Consider the following 11,806-nt stretch of genomic DNA (forward strand, 5'->3'; position numbering starts at 1 on the left):
CAGGTTGTGGGATCGAAACCCGGCCGCGGCAGCTGCATTTCCCTGTGGTCAGATTAGGGTGCACGTTAAAGAACCCCAGGTGGTCGAAATTTCCGGAGCCCTCCATTACGGCGTCTCTCATAATCATATGGTGGTTTTGGGATGTCATACCCCACATATCATCATATCGTTATCAAGGTGATGGCTGAGGGCGCCAGCGAGGTAGCTGACCGCGTGGCAACGAATTACAGCCACCGCTGGCAGAAGCTGGGACCCAGGTCAGTGGACATAGAAAAAGCACATCGGGGCTTTGCCGCTCCACCGTACAGCAGGTGTGTGCGGGGTGGGTCCTGTGGCGTTCTTTGCGATTTTAATTTGTGATGGGGAATAGTGTAGATGCATAGACGTGGCGAGAGCACGCGTCTTCAGGTTAAGACGTCGCGTGAAGATGTGAAATAAAAATGCCTTCGTTTGTCACTGCAACTGTAAACAGAAACACCAACAACCATTTCTAGAGGCTGTTTTATTTTTCGTTCCGAAACGGGTGAATTGGAAAAGCGGAATTAGCTTGGCACATACATACACACTTCTACACTCATACATACACATCGTATACACACTTCTAGCTTTCCTCCGAAACAGTAATAATAAATTACTCAATAGTTTTATTAATATGAGTAGGGATGTTTAAAAAAATAAAAACTTGAGTATGTACGTGTAAACATAACCAAAAAAAAGGGGGGGGGCCTCCAATTATGAAATTTCCACAGAAACATTTATTTTCCCACAGCAATCGTAAGTGTAAACACAGCTAGCGCACTCCCCGCACGCGAATACCGCGTCAGCCGGGGCGGCTTGACGCCACCGTCTCGGACACTCGCCGCACCCACGCCGTTTACCTAGATATCCTTGGTAAATTCGAACACTCTTTCTGTCATTGAATTTATTGTCGAACTCACCCCCGCAGGGGTGAGTGGGCCGATCCCGGAGATAGTGCAATACCGGGCCAACCCGTGGCGGAGGTGAAGCAAGCTTCAAGCTCTCCGCCGCATTGCAAAAATAAGTTTAATATCTTGGATCCAAATAGGATCCGTATCAGATACTACATAGTTAGACCAAAGTGGACATTCAAGTTTACAAACAAAGGTAAGAAGCCGAGGAGCAGAGTTCCGGCAGAGGCTCAATCCAGACTGCTTCACCCAGTCTCTCCCTGCGCGTTTTTAAAGGGTTCCAGACGCTTGTGTGACGTCAGGCGCCTCCAGACATGACCAAATATGGAACACCTTGTGCTCGCACCACCTACCACGCCACCGGTCACGCCACCGATCACGCGACTGATCGCGCCACGGATCACACCACCGGCGTTCCCACACTCAAGAGCCAGGTGCGAATGAGCCACGAGCTCACCGCGTTCTCGCGCACAGCACATGACGACCTTCGCGGCAGCAGCGTCTCAGGTTCCTCGGCGTCTGGGCATACACTTCTGCGCCTCAACCCCCGATACGTTTACAGGCCCGGGAGCGTTCGCACGCTGTCCGTGGTCTTGCATTTGGGCCCAAAGGGGTTCGCGTAAAATGAAGCGTAACAGACTGCCCCCTCGCGGATGGAGATCCCGAATGGCAGGGGACAGCATCCACTGTCAACAGGGATCAGTCGTCGAAGCTCGTAGCCTTCTTAACCTGGAGCACGGTACGTGATACCTGGCTCCAGGCCCTGTTCCGTCTCGTAAGGTAATTCCGCCAGATTTCCCTGATGTTGTCGAGGTTCGCCGGAGGCTGGAGGCGAACCATACAATGGAATCCAGCAAATGGCGACAGTCAAAAGTGGCCAAAGACAATGGTATGAGCTCCTTTCCGGGGCGACCCCGCAGGGGCTCGTCGGTGGGGCTGGTCGCCAGGCAGCTCCGGGTGGTGAGATCATCACACCCCACCGCTTCAGGTCTTTCATCAGCAAGAAGGGAGTCTTCCGGCGTTCCTGCCAAGAGTTTGGAACCGACGTGGTGTCCGAAGAGATGCCAGATGACAACGAAGTCCTCTCTCTGGGAGAGCAAGATCCTCGCCATGGTAGAGCCGGTCGACTGAACAAACAATCCACGGGAAAACACAGGATAACAAAGCCACTGAAGAAGCAAGCGCGAGACAAGTATCCACTGAGCCTCGCCAGGCTTACCTTAAACACAAAAGTCTCAATCTTATTACTCGTACAAAGTACTAAACACACCCCTAATTTCGTTGCCCACCTAACGACGCACAGGCCTTCCAAAACTACGGAAGAAATAATAACACAAAAACCTATGTCAAGAAGAAGAACAATCGAGGCCAATTCATGACCTAGGGGCTTCGGCTTAAGCCATCGGCATTGCCATTGAGACTCCCTTTTTTGTACCGTATTTCGTATGAATACTGCTGCAAAACGAGGCTCCAGCGCAGGAGGCGACCATTTTTGGAAGAAGTGGACTGCAGCCATCTGAGAGGACAGTGGTCTGTCTCTATTATGAACCTCGAGCCTGCAAGGTAGCACGACAACTTTTGCACTGCCCATACGAGACACGCACATTCTTTCTCGGTTGCGCTATACGCTTGTTCTCGCACAGTCAGCTTACGACTGGCATAAAGAACTGGGTGTTCACCGTCCTCTCCTCGTTGGCACAACACTACTCCCATGCCTCGCTCACTAGCATCACACTGAACTATGAACTCTTTCGAATAATCAGGTGATTTCAGCACAGGTTAACCTGTTAAGGCGGCTTTTAATGCTTTGAAAGCCTCCTCTTTACGGTCATCCCAGATGACAGTTTGTGGCTCAGTTTTCCGGAGCGCGTCAGTTAAAGCGCTAGCTAATTCCGAATATCTCGGGATGTAACGTTGATAGTAACCTGCAACCCCCAGAAATGAGCGGATATCTGTCTTTGAGCGTGGTTGCGGGAAATCGCGTATGGCAGCCACCTTGAGCTCAGAAGGTCGGAGGCATCCTTGTCCGATTATGTGACCTAGGTAGATCACCTCAGCTTGAGCGAGTTGGCATTTAGGTGCCTTCACAGTTAGTCCCGCTTCACGCAAACGCGTTAGAACCACTCGCAGATGTTGCATGTGTTCCGACCAAGAGGACGAATATATCGCCACATCGTCTAAGTAGGGTAAAGCGAATTCCCCTAGTCCTCGTAACACCTTGTCCATAAGGCTTGAAAAACAGTATGGTGCATTTTTCAAACCGAAGCTTAATACCTTAGGGCGGAACATTCCCAACGGCGATATGAACGCTGCATATCTGCTAGCCCTTTCGGTGAGAGGAACCTGCCAGTAGCCTCGAACGAGATCCAGCGTGGAAATATATCGAGCTCCACTAACCCTCTCAATGCGCTCTTCAATGTTTGGTATCGGGTAAATCTGATCTTTGGTGATCGAGTTTAGCTTGCGATAATCCACGCAAGGGCGTGGATCTTTTCCCGGCACCTCAACTAAGATTAAGGGCGAAGTGTAATCGCTCTCACAAGGCTCGATCACGCCTAATTCCAACATCTTCTTCACCTCGGAATCTATAATCTCTCGTTGGCGCGGTGACACTCGGTAAGCTTTGCTACGCACGGGTTCTGAGGATGTCAGCTCGATGTCATGAGTAACAACCGAGGTTCTTCCAGGCCTATCTACAAATAAGTCCTGAAATTCTGTCAGAAGATCCTGGAGCTCGATCTTTTGCTCCGGCTCTAACTGCGCTTTCGATATTAATTCCTTGATTAGTGGTTCATCATCCTCACCGTTTATGACTGATGCAAGCCCTGGAAGTTCAACTGGAATCTCCTCGGGGATGTTCACCATCATGCATACCACTGCCTCCCGTTCTCGGTATGGCTTGAGCAGATTGCAATGATACACTTGCTGTATCTTTCGCTTTCCGGGCAGGCGTATCACGTAGTTTGTGTCAGAAAGCTTTTCAACTACGTTGGCGGGACCTTCCCACTGCACTTCTAACTTGTTTTTCTGCGACGGTCGCAGTATCATTACTTTGTCCCCGACATCGAATCGACGGGTTCTGGCTGTGCGGTCATAGTACACCTTTGACCTATGTTGCGCTTTAGCCATGGCTTGCTCTGATAGCCGTTGAGCGCTTCTTAAACGCTCCAGTAGCTTCAAAACGTACTCGACCACTACTGGGTCTTCGGCTCGGCCTTCCCACGATTCTCGAAGCAAGCGAAGAGGAGATCGCAACGAGCGGCCGTACACGAGCTCGGCTGGTGAAAACCCCGTTGCTTCATGCGGGGCAGTCCTTAACGCGAACATGGTAGCCGGCAAACATAGCTCCCAGTCCGTCTTCCTTTCGTAGCATAACGCCCTCAACACTCGCTTCAGAACGGAGTGGAGCTTCTCCACGGAGTTAGACTGAGGGTGGTAGACTGAACTGTGAATTAGGTTTACTCCGCACCTTTCCAAAAACGTAGTGGTAAGAGCACTAGTAAACACAGAGCCTTGATCCGACTGTATTTCGGCGGGAAAGCCAACTCGTGCGAATATGGAAAGGAGCGCGTTAACTATTTCCACAGAGCTAAGTTCTTTAAGTGGAACCGCTTCGGGGAACTTAGTCGCTGGGCATATCGCGGTCAGCACGTGGCGGTACCCCGACGATGTCGCCGGCAGTGGGCCTACAGTGTCCACTACGAGCCGCCGAAACGGCTCTGTGATGATAGGCACCAGCTTCATCGGCGCCCTCGACTTGTCACCCGGCTTACCTACACGCTGACACGTGTCGCATGTCCTTACAAATCGCTCTGCGTCGCGGAAACAGCCTGGCCAATAATACTCCTGCAACAACCGTCCCTTCGTTTTCCTGACGCCTAAATGACCTGCCCAAGAACTTCCATGCGACAAGCGCAGTAAATCCTCTCGATAAGCTTGAGGCACGACCAGCTGATCAAACATTACACCCCTTTTGTCAACATACTTCCTGTACAGTATGCCATCCTTCTCATAATAACTTATGTTTTTCGGGGCTATCTTTTCATGTACCCTGCTCTGGATGTTTCGCAAGCTCGGGTCTTTATCTTGTTGATTCCTCAAGGCCATGCTGTCTACCATTAACAGTCGCTGTAAGCTTTCCGACGTAGGCGCTACAAGTAAATCTCTGGAATGCTCTTCCAATATTTCTGATGGTGCCCGTGCCGTAGCTTCATCCTCCACGGATGGGACCCCCTGCTGTTGTAACGCTGGCGTAAGTTCGACCTCTGCTGGGGAGTCCTGCGTCAGGCCGATTTCAGCTAAAGGGGACTCGGCAACTGCCTTCGCAGCGAGTTCCCGTGCTTTCGAACGCGTTAGCGCCATCACATTTGCCTCCCCAAACAACTGCCCTCTCTCGCGCAGCATCTTGTCAGATCTATTCGAAAACAGGTAAGGGTATTGCGGAGGGAGTGCCGGCGACACGGCAGCTTCCGTCTCGAGCGTGCCGAAAGGCCTTTGATAGTTACCTTTGCGACGGGAAGGCATGCACTACGCGACTCTACAGCCTGTTTGATCCAAGCACACTCACCCGTGAACATTTGCGGTTCAACGTACGAGCTGTGAACTACGTCCATCGTAGCCGCAGAATCGCGCAGTACGCGGCATGGCTTCCCGTTCACTTCAAGGTCGCGCATGTAAGGTTCAAGAAGCTTGATATTCTCGTCCCTACCACTGATGGATAGAAACACAACTTTTGGTTTCTTACAGTGCGCCGCAATGTGACCGGGTTTATGGCAGTTATAGCAAAGGAACGGTTTCCTCGCTCCTAGCTTCCTTTGCTGTTCTAACGCAGGTTCGGTGTTCCGTTCCGACTCCGACGTATTTACGGTTCGGGCATTCCCACTTTCAGGCTCTTCCTTCGTTTTCACAGGCCCTCTCTTTGGCTTGAACCCAAAATCGGGACCCCCTTTTCGACCACTGTCACTGCCTTCGCGAGCCCGACGTGTGACGAATTCCTCTGCTAGCTCTGCGGCTCTGGCTACAGAGCTAACATCTGGCCTGTCTTGTACCCAATGCCTAACGTTCTCTGGTAACCGGTTGTAGAATTGCTCTAGTAAAAAACACTCAATAACCTTTGCGTGGTCACCGAAGGCCTTCTCCTCCTTTAGCCATTCCACCATGTTTGACTTCAGTTTATAGGCAAATTCAGTGTATGACTCACTCCTTCCTTTCTCCAATTCACGGAATTTCCGCCGGAATGCCTCCGCGGACAGCCTGTACTTCCTAAGCAAACTGGATTTTACTTTATCGTAATCGTCGACCTCCTCAGTGGATAAACGAGCGATTACTTCTGCTGCCTCGCCAGGTAAGAGTGTGAGCAAGCGCTGTGGCCACGACTCACGGGAGAACCCCTGCTTCTCACACGTCTGCTCAAAGTTCACCAAGAACAACCCAATGTCCTCTCCGAGTTTATAAGGGCGAATTAGTTCTGTCATTTTGAGCGATATGTGCACCCCTGCACTGTTTGCCTCGCTTCTCTGCCCTGCCGTTCGCACGCGCTCTATTTCAACCTCGAGTCGCTTTAACTCGAGCGCGTGATCGCGTTCCTCGCGCTCTCTCGAACGTTGAAACTCGAGTCGTTTTAATTCGAGCTCCCTTTCCTCACGCTCTTTCTCTTGCTGTTCTCTACGCTCCTCTGCCTGTCTTTTTGCGGCTTCCCTTTCTCGAATTATCTCAAGGCATTCCGTCAGCTCATCTTCCTCAGCCTCCAGAGCACTAATAGCCTCGATCAATTCTGGTTTCCGGAGTGCGTCAGAAACATCCAAACGCAACTCCTTTGCAAGCTGTAATAACTCCGCTTTACGCAGCAACTTCAAATTCATGGCTGTGTTCAGTGCGACCTTTCCTACTGTACGCAACTATCTTGCCGCAGCCCACTTTGGCGACAACAATAGTTCGAATTACCAGTTACGCTTCCCCACTGAAAAAGCCTGGCAAAACTCAGCAGACAAAGCCCCGCACTCACCACTCAACAGCCAAGAATTCCGCGTAGACCCTCGCAAACACTGCATCTGGTTGCGGCCTGGCAGACGAGACGGCTCGTGGATCCGTGTCGCAGCTCAGCCCTCGAGTCGTTGAAATGACTGCAGCATCCCACCGCTGCCACCAGTTGTTAAGGGTGTCTCTTGACCGCCGCCGTCAGCAGGTTGTGCTCGTAACTTGCATCAGGACCGACGAGAAGGGAAGTACCGGCGAGACGGCGCAGAACAGCAAATCAAAAGAGTTTAATACTACATAGTTAGACCAAAGTGGACATTCAAGTTTACAAACAAAGGTAAGAAGCCGAGGAGCAGAGTTCCGGCAGAGTCTCAATCCAGACTGCTTCACCCAGTCTCTCCCTGCGCGTTTTCAAAGGGTTCCAGACGCTTGTGTGACGTCAGGCGCCTCCAGACATGACCAAATATGGAACACCTTGTGTTCGCACCACCTACCACGCCACTGGTCACGCCACCGATCACGCGACTGATCGCGCCACGGATCACACCACCGGCGTTCCCACACTCAAGAGCCAGGTGCGAATGAGCCACGAGCTCACCGCGTTCTCGCGCACAGCACATGACGACCTTCGCGGCAGCAGCGTCTGAGGTTCCTCGGCGTCTGGGCATACACTTCTGCGCCTCAACCCCCGATACGTTTACAGGTCCGGGAGCGTTCGCACGCTGTCCGTGGTCTTGCATTTGGGCCCAAAGGGGTTCGCGTAAAATGAAGCGTAACAATACTGAACGAAGGACGTCCAGCTGGTGCTCGTGTCGACGACGCAGGCGAAGGTAAGGCAAGGAGTAGAGGACGCGAATGGTCACAAACGCGTGGGCCAATCGGAGGGACTGAGACCCGCGGAGGCTGCCGCGCTTGGTAAACACTCGCCATATCATGCGGCTCACCTGGTCGCTGGTGCGTCTGAGGCCTGCTATTGTGCCTTTTGGATCCAAGGACGATGTGAGGTGAAGGCCAAGAACCCGAATATTTTGCACTGACGACACGGGCCTGGACGGAAGAAAAATTTGAGGCGGCGGTAGCGGAGAGACTGCAAGAAGAGCCGATTTAGCTGGAGAGCACTCCAGGCCGCATGAACCAGCGTAGGTGTCCAACAGAAGGGCAGCCTTTTGCAGGCGTTCTTCGATTTGCGCTAAGGAGCCGGTGTTGGTCCAGATTGTGATATTGTCCGCATATAGTTCGTGTTGTATTCCCTCGACCTCGTGTTGCGTGTTGTATTCCCTCGACCGCCCCTTGAGGTGTACCCCGCGTGCCTAATAAGTACGGGCCGTATTCGGTAGAATTAAGGCGAATGAAGGCGGTGCGATGTGACAGAAAGGCGCAAATGTAGTTGAAAGTCTTCTGCCCGCAGTTTGTGGTAGACAGGTTAGTGAGTATAGTGCTGTGTTTGACGTCGAACGCCCCGCGAAGATCGAGAGCGAGCACGGCTTTATCGTTATGGCGCATAGTAGTCGGCTCTATGATATCGTGTTGAAGCTGGAGCAGGACGTCCTGCGCCGACAGATGCGAGCGAAAGCCAAACATCGTGTCGGCAAAGGTCCTCTTGGCCTCCAAGTGGGCGGGAAGGCGTTCGCGAACCATGGTTTCCATGAGTTTGCCTGTGCAGCACGTAAGTGAGATGGGTCTCAGTGCCTCGATACTAACGAACTTTGCCGATTTGGGTATGAATGTCATGACCGATGTGGTCCATTCTGTTGGAAGCGAAGAGCACTCCCATATCGAATTTATGAGGTGGAGTAGCGAGAGGTGTGCTTGGTCGGGAAGATTTGCCAGGAGCGATCTTGTGATTCTGTCGCGTCCAGGGGCCGTGCTCCGTCGCATTTTCGTGAGTGCAAATCGTAAATCGGAAAGCGTGTATGGGGCGTCGAGGTCGTTGTTAGGGGCGCCGGAATACGTATATGCTGGGCCTGCGGGATCAATTGTGCGGCAGAAGTAGCGGTCACAATGTTCTCGCGCGAGTTCATCCGTAGTGCCCTGAAAGGCATGCAGAGCACGGCGGAGCTGGCATTGAGTTTCTCCCTTGGTGGTGGAGGGATCGAGAAGGCTTCGTAAGAGTCGCCACGCACTCTTGGAGCTCATCTGGTTTGCAGCCTTCGAACAGGTGTCTGCCCAGTTAGCATCGGAAAGTTGAGCAGAGTGTGCGGCCGCCTCTGCAGTGAGCGCCTTAATGCGAGCGCGAAGTTTCCGATTAAATTTGTTGCGTTTCCAGCGCCTTACGAGCCCGCGGCGAGCGTGCCAAAGATGTAGGTGGTGTGGATCGACTGCAGGAGTCAAATTAGAGGTTACAAGGGTGCGAGTGTTTGCTTGTTTCATATGGAGGGCGTATGATGCCCACGCTGCATATTCGGTCGAGGAGAGGACGGCGGGGAATGGTTGCATTCTGAACTGAGTCCAATCGGTGAGACAAGCTTGGCCCCAGTGTTGGCGCATTTTCTGCCGCGGTGTGAACGAAATGCGGAATAAAAAGTGATCGCTGCCTAGGGTTTCGCCTAAATTTTCCCATGTTGCATCGCGGATGTGACGGGTGAGGGAGAGGTCGGGGCATGTGTCTCGCGTGACCGAGTTGCCGGAACGTGTGGGCTGTGCCGGATCGGTAACAAGCATGCGGCTCAGCGAGGAAATTAGCTGCTTGAGCTCTCTGTCACGGGCCTTTTCGTAGTGGCAACCCCAGTGAGGGCTGGGGGCATTAAAGTCCCCGACAGTCATCAGTGGTTGTCGGGCCAATATACGCAGCGCCCGATGGAAGAGATGCGCAAACGAAGCCCTCGCAAGGCGAGGGGGACAGTACACGTTTAAAATATGTATGGATGGTTGGCCCCTCCACTGAGACAGCACTGATATCTTGCAGTAGTCGTAAGGAAGATCCAGATCGAGGTCAATCCGTATCGCCTTGTAAGCTTTATGCACGAGGAGGCATGTGGTGGTGCCACGTACATAGGAGCAGTATCCAGAAAGGGATGGAGCAGGGCCAGAATCTTGGAGCGCCAAGACGGCCGGCTGAGAGCCAAGTGAGCTGAGGAAAAGGGAAAGATGTGAACACTTTCGCCTGTTCCCGAAGCCTCCAGGGTGCAACTGTATGATCTCGAATGTAGACGCAATTTTTGAACGGGACGTACGATTGGTAGCCATCGTGACTGTCTTAGGCTTTATATTTGGTCTTCCATGTCCCGCTCGGAATCTTCAGAGGTAGAGAGGGGCACGGAGGCCGGATTGTCCGACGGCGGGGTGGTGGTAGCCACCTTACGACGACGCCATGGAGCTGCACCCTCAATGCTCACCGAGCAGGAGCGGGAACGCGATGCCTCGGGTTGAAACTGGGTGGTTGCCCAGGCTTGAATAGCCTGGGTAACCTCTAGTACCATGCGTTGGACAGAGAAGCTGGTTAGGAGGTGATTAATCGAAGCTTCGACGCACGTAAGGCGTTCCTCTATGCGCGGGGCGCGCTCCTCGCTACGGAGAGTTTTGTTAGCGGGCAAGAGAACCTGAGGTGCCCCAGGAGCCTCAAGAGCTTCTGGAGTAGACGCGGCACCAGTTCCGAGTGCTGGAGTACACATGGCTGCTTGAACCGGCGGTTTAATGGGAGTGGACTTAGCGCGAGAACTAAGCTTGGACGTAGCTGGCGTAGCCACCTGGACAGAGGAGGCAATACCAGAAGGCCTTGCAGTACACTGTTGTTGGGGTTAAAGTCGTTTATTTAAGAGTTCGAGTTGTTTAGTTAAAAGAGAATTTCGCTTTTGAAGTGCCGCAACTTGCTGGCGAAGGGCCGCAAGTTTGTGAGAAGGAGGATCGACAGATGGGGATGAGAGAGGCTTAGAAGCAGCATTCCCTGCCTAACTGCTCACCTGAGGTACCGCTGCTGGTGCTTCGAGCGGTGGGAATGCCCCAGTGTCGACGTGGAATTGTGGAGCCGACTGATGCAGGTTGGTGCCGCTGTCTGGCTATGATGAATATGAGGTGGTCCCTCGAGTAGATGTTGAGGGCTGCTTGCGTTTCCGATATTTTGCCGTGCAGCCACTGGTCCCAGTCTCATGGGCGCCGTGGCAGAGGAGGCACTTGGGGTGGCAGTCGTGGGCATTGAGACTTGCAGGTGCGGGGGTTCCACATTTGGCACACTGGGTTGGAGCGGGGTGAGGACACTGAGGTGGTCGATGGCCGATGGTACCGCACTTGGTGCAAACCGGGACCGTTTTTTGTAGGCGCGTATATACGTCGCCACGCAGTGGTAGAAGAGGAAGCGGGGTAACTTCGTGCCCTCGAAAGCCACCACCGCCACCACGGAATCTCCGAGTTTGCGGACCGCGAGGATAGTACTTCTAGGCCAATACAGTTCAGACTTTATCTTCTCTGGGCTTTCAGCAGGGTTTATGTTGATGACGCCCTTGCATGTATGCCCTGGTGCCTTGGCGTGGCCTCGAACGGGCAGCTGCTGATCCCCCACTTGCAGCTGGAAGTCCCCGAGGAGTCGCTGTGCCATAGGCAAAATGGTGGTGCTACAGACTAAGATGTTTTGTTCCCAGATCGGCCACACTTGAATTTGCGTGGTAGTCCGGTCGCCGAGGTAGCTGCGGGTGGCGTCACCCGCGCTATCGGCCGGGACGAATGTGCGTAGCTCGCAGGGAACGCGAGGTTTCACTACTACGATGTAGTCGTTGCGAGAGAGGAGAGGAGTCTGACGCGGACGCCACTTGCGTTGCTTCGCTGGCTGCGAGGATGGAGCAGAGGTAGGCACACCACCGGAAGGATGGCGCGCCGGCGTTCCTTGCAAGGCTGGGGAATGGCGGCCAGCTGTGGCGTCTCGTTGTTGTCGAGACGCAGACTTCGATTTCGATTTCGCTTGCTTGCGT

General features: G+C 53.1%; 1 non-coding gene across 1 annotated transcript; it reads right to left on the minus strand.

Annotated features, from left to right (window-relative positions):
- Positions 1-947: 947 nt before the first annotated feature.
- On the minus strand, positions 948-1,145 carry LOC119168833 (U2 spliceosomal RNA). Its single transcript, XR_005109509.2, has one exon. It is a non-coding gene; the product is annotated as a U2 spliceosomal RNA (small nuclear RNA).
- Positions 1,146-11,806: the final 10,661 nt, after the last annotated feature.

The sequence above is a fragment of the Rhipicephalus microplus genome, chromosome 6 (genome assembly GCF_043290135.1).
Source record: "Rhipicephalus microplus isolate Deutch F79 chromosome 6, USDA_Rmic, whole genome shotgun sequence".
In the NCBI taxonomy this organism is placed as follows: domain Eukaryota; kingdom Metazoa; phylum Arthropoda; class Arachnida; order Ixodida; family Ixodidae; genus Rhipicephalus; species Rhipicephalus microplus.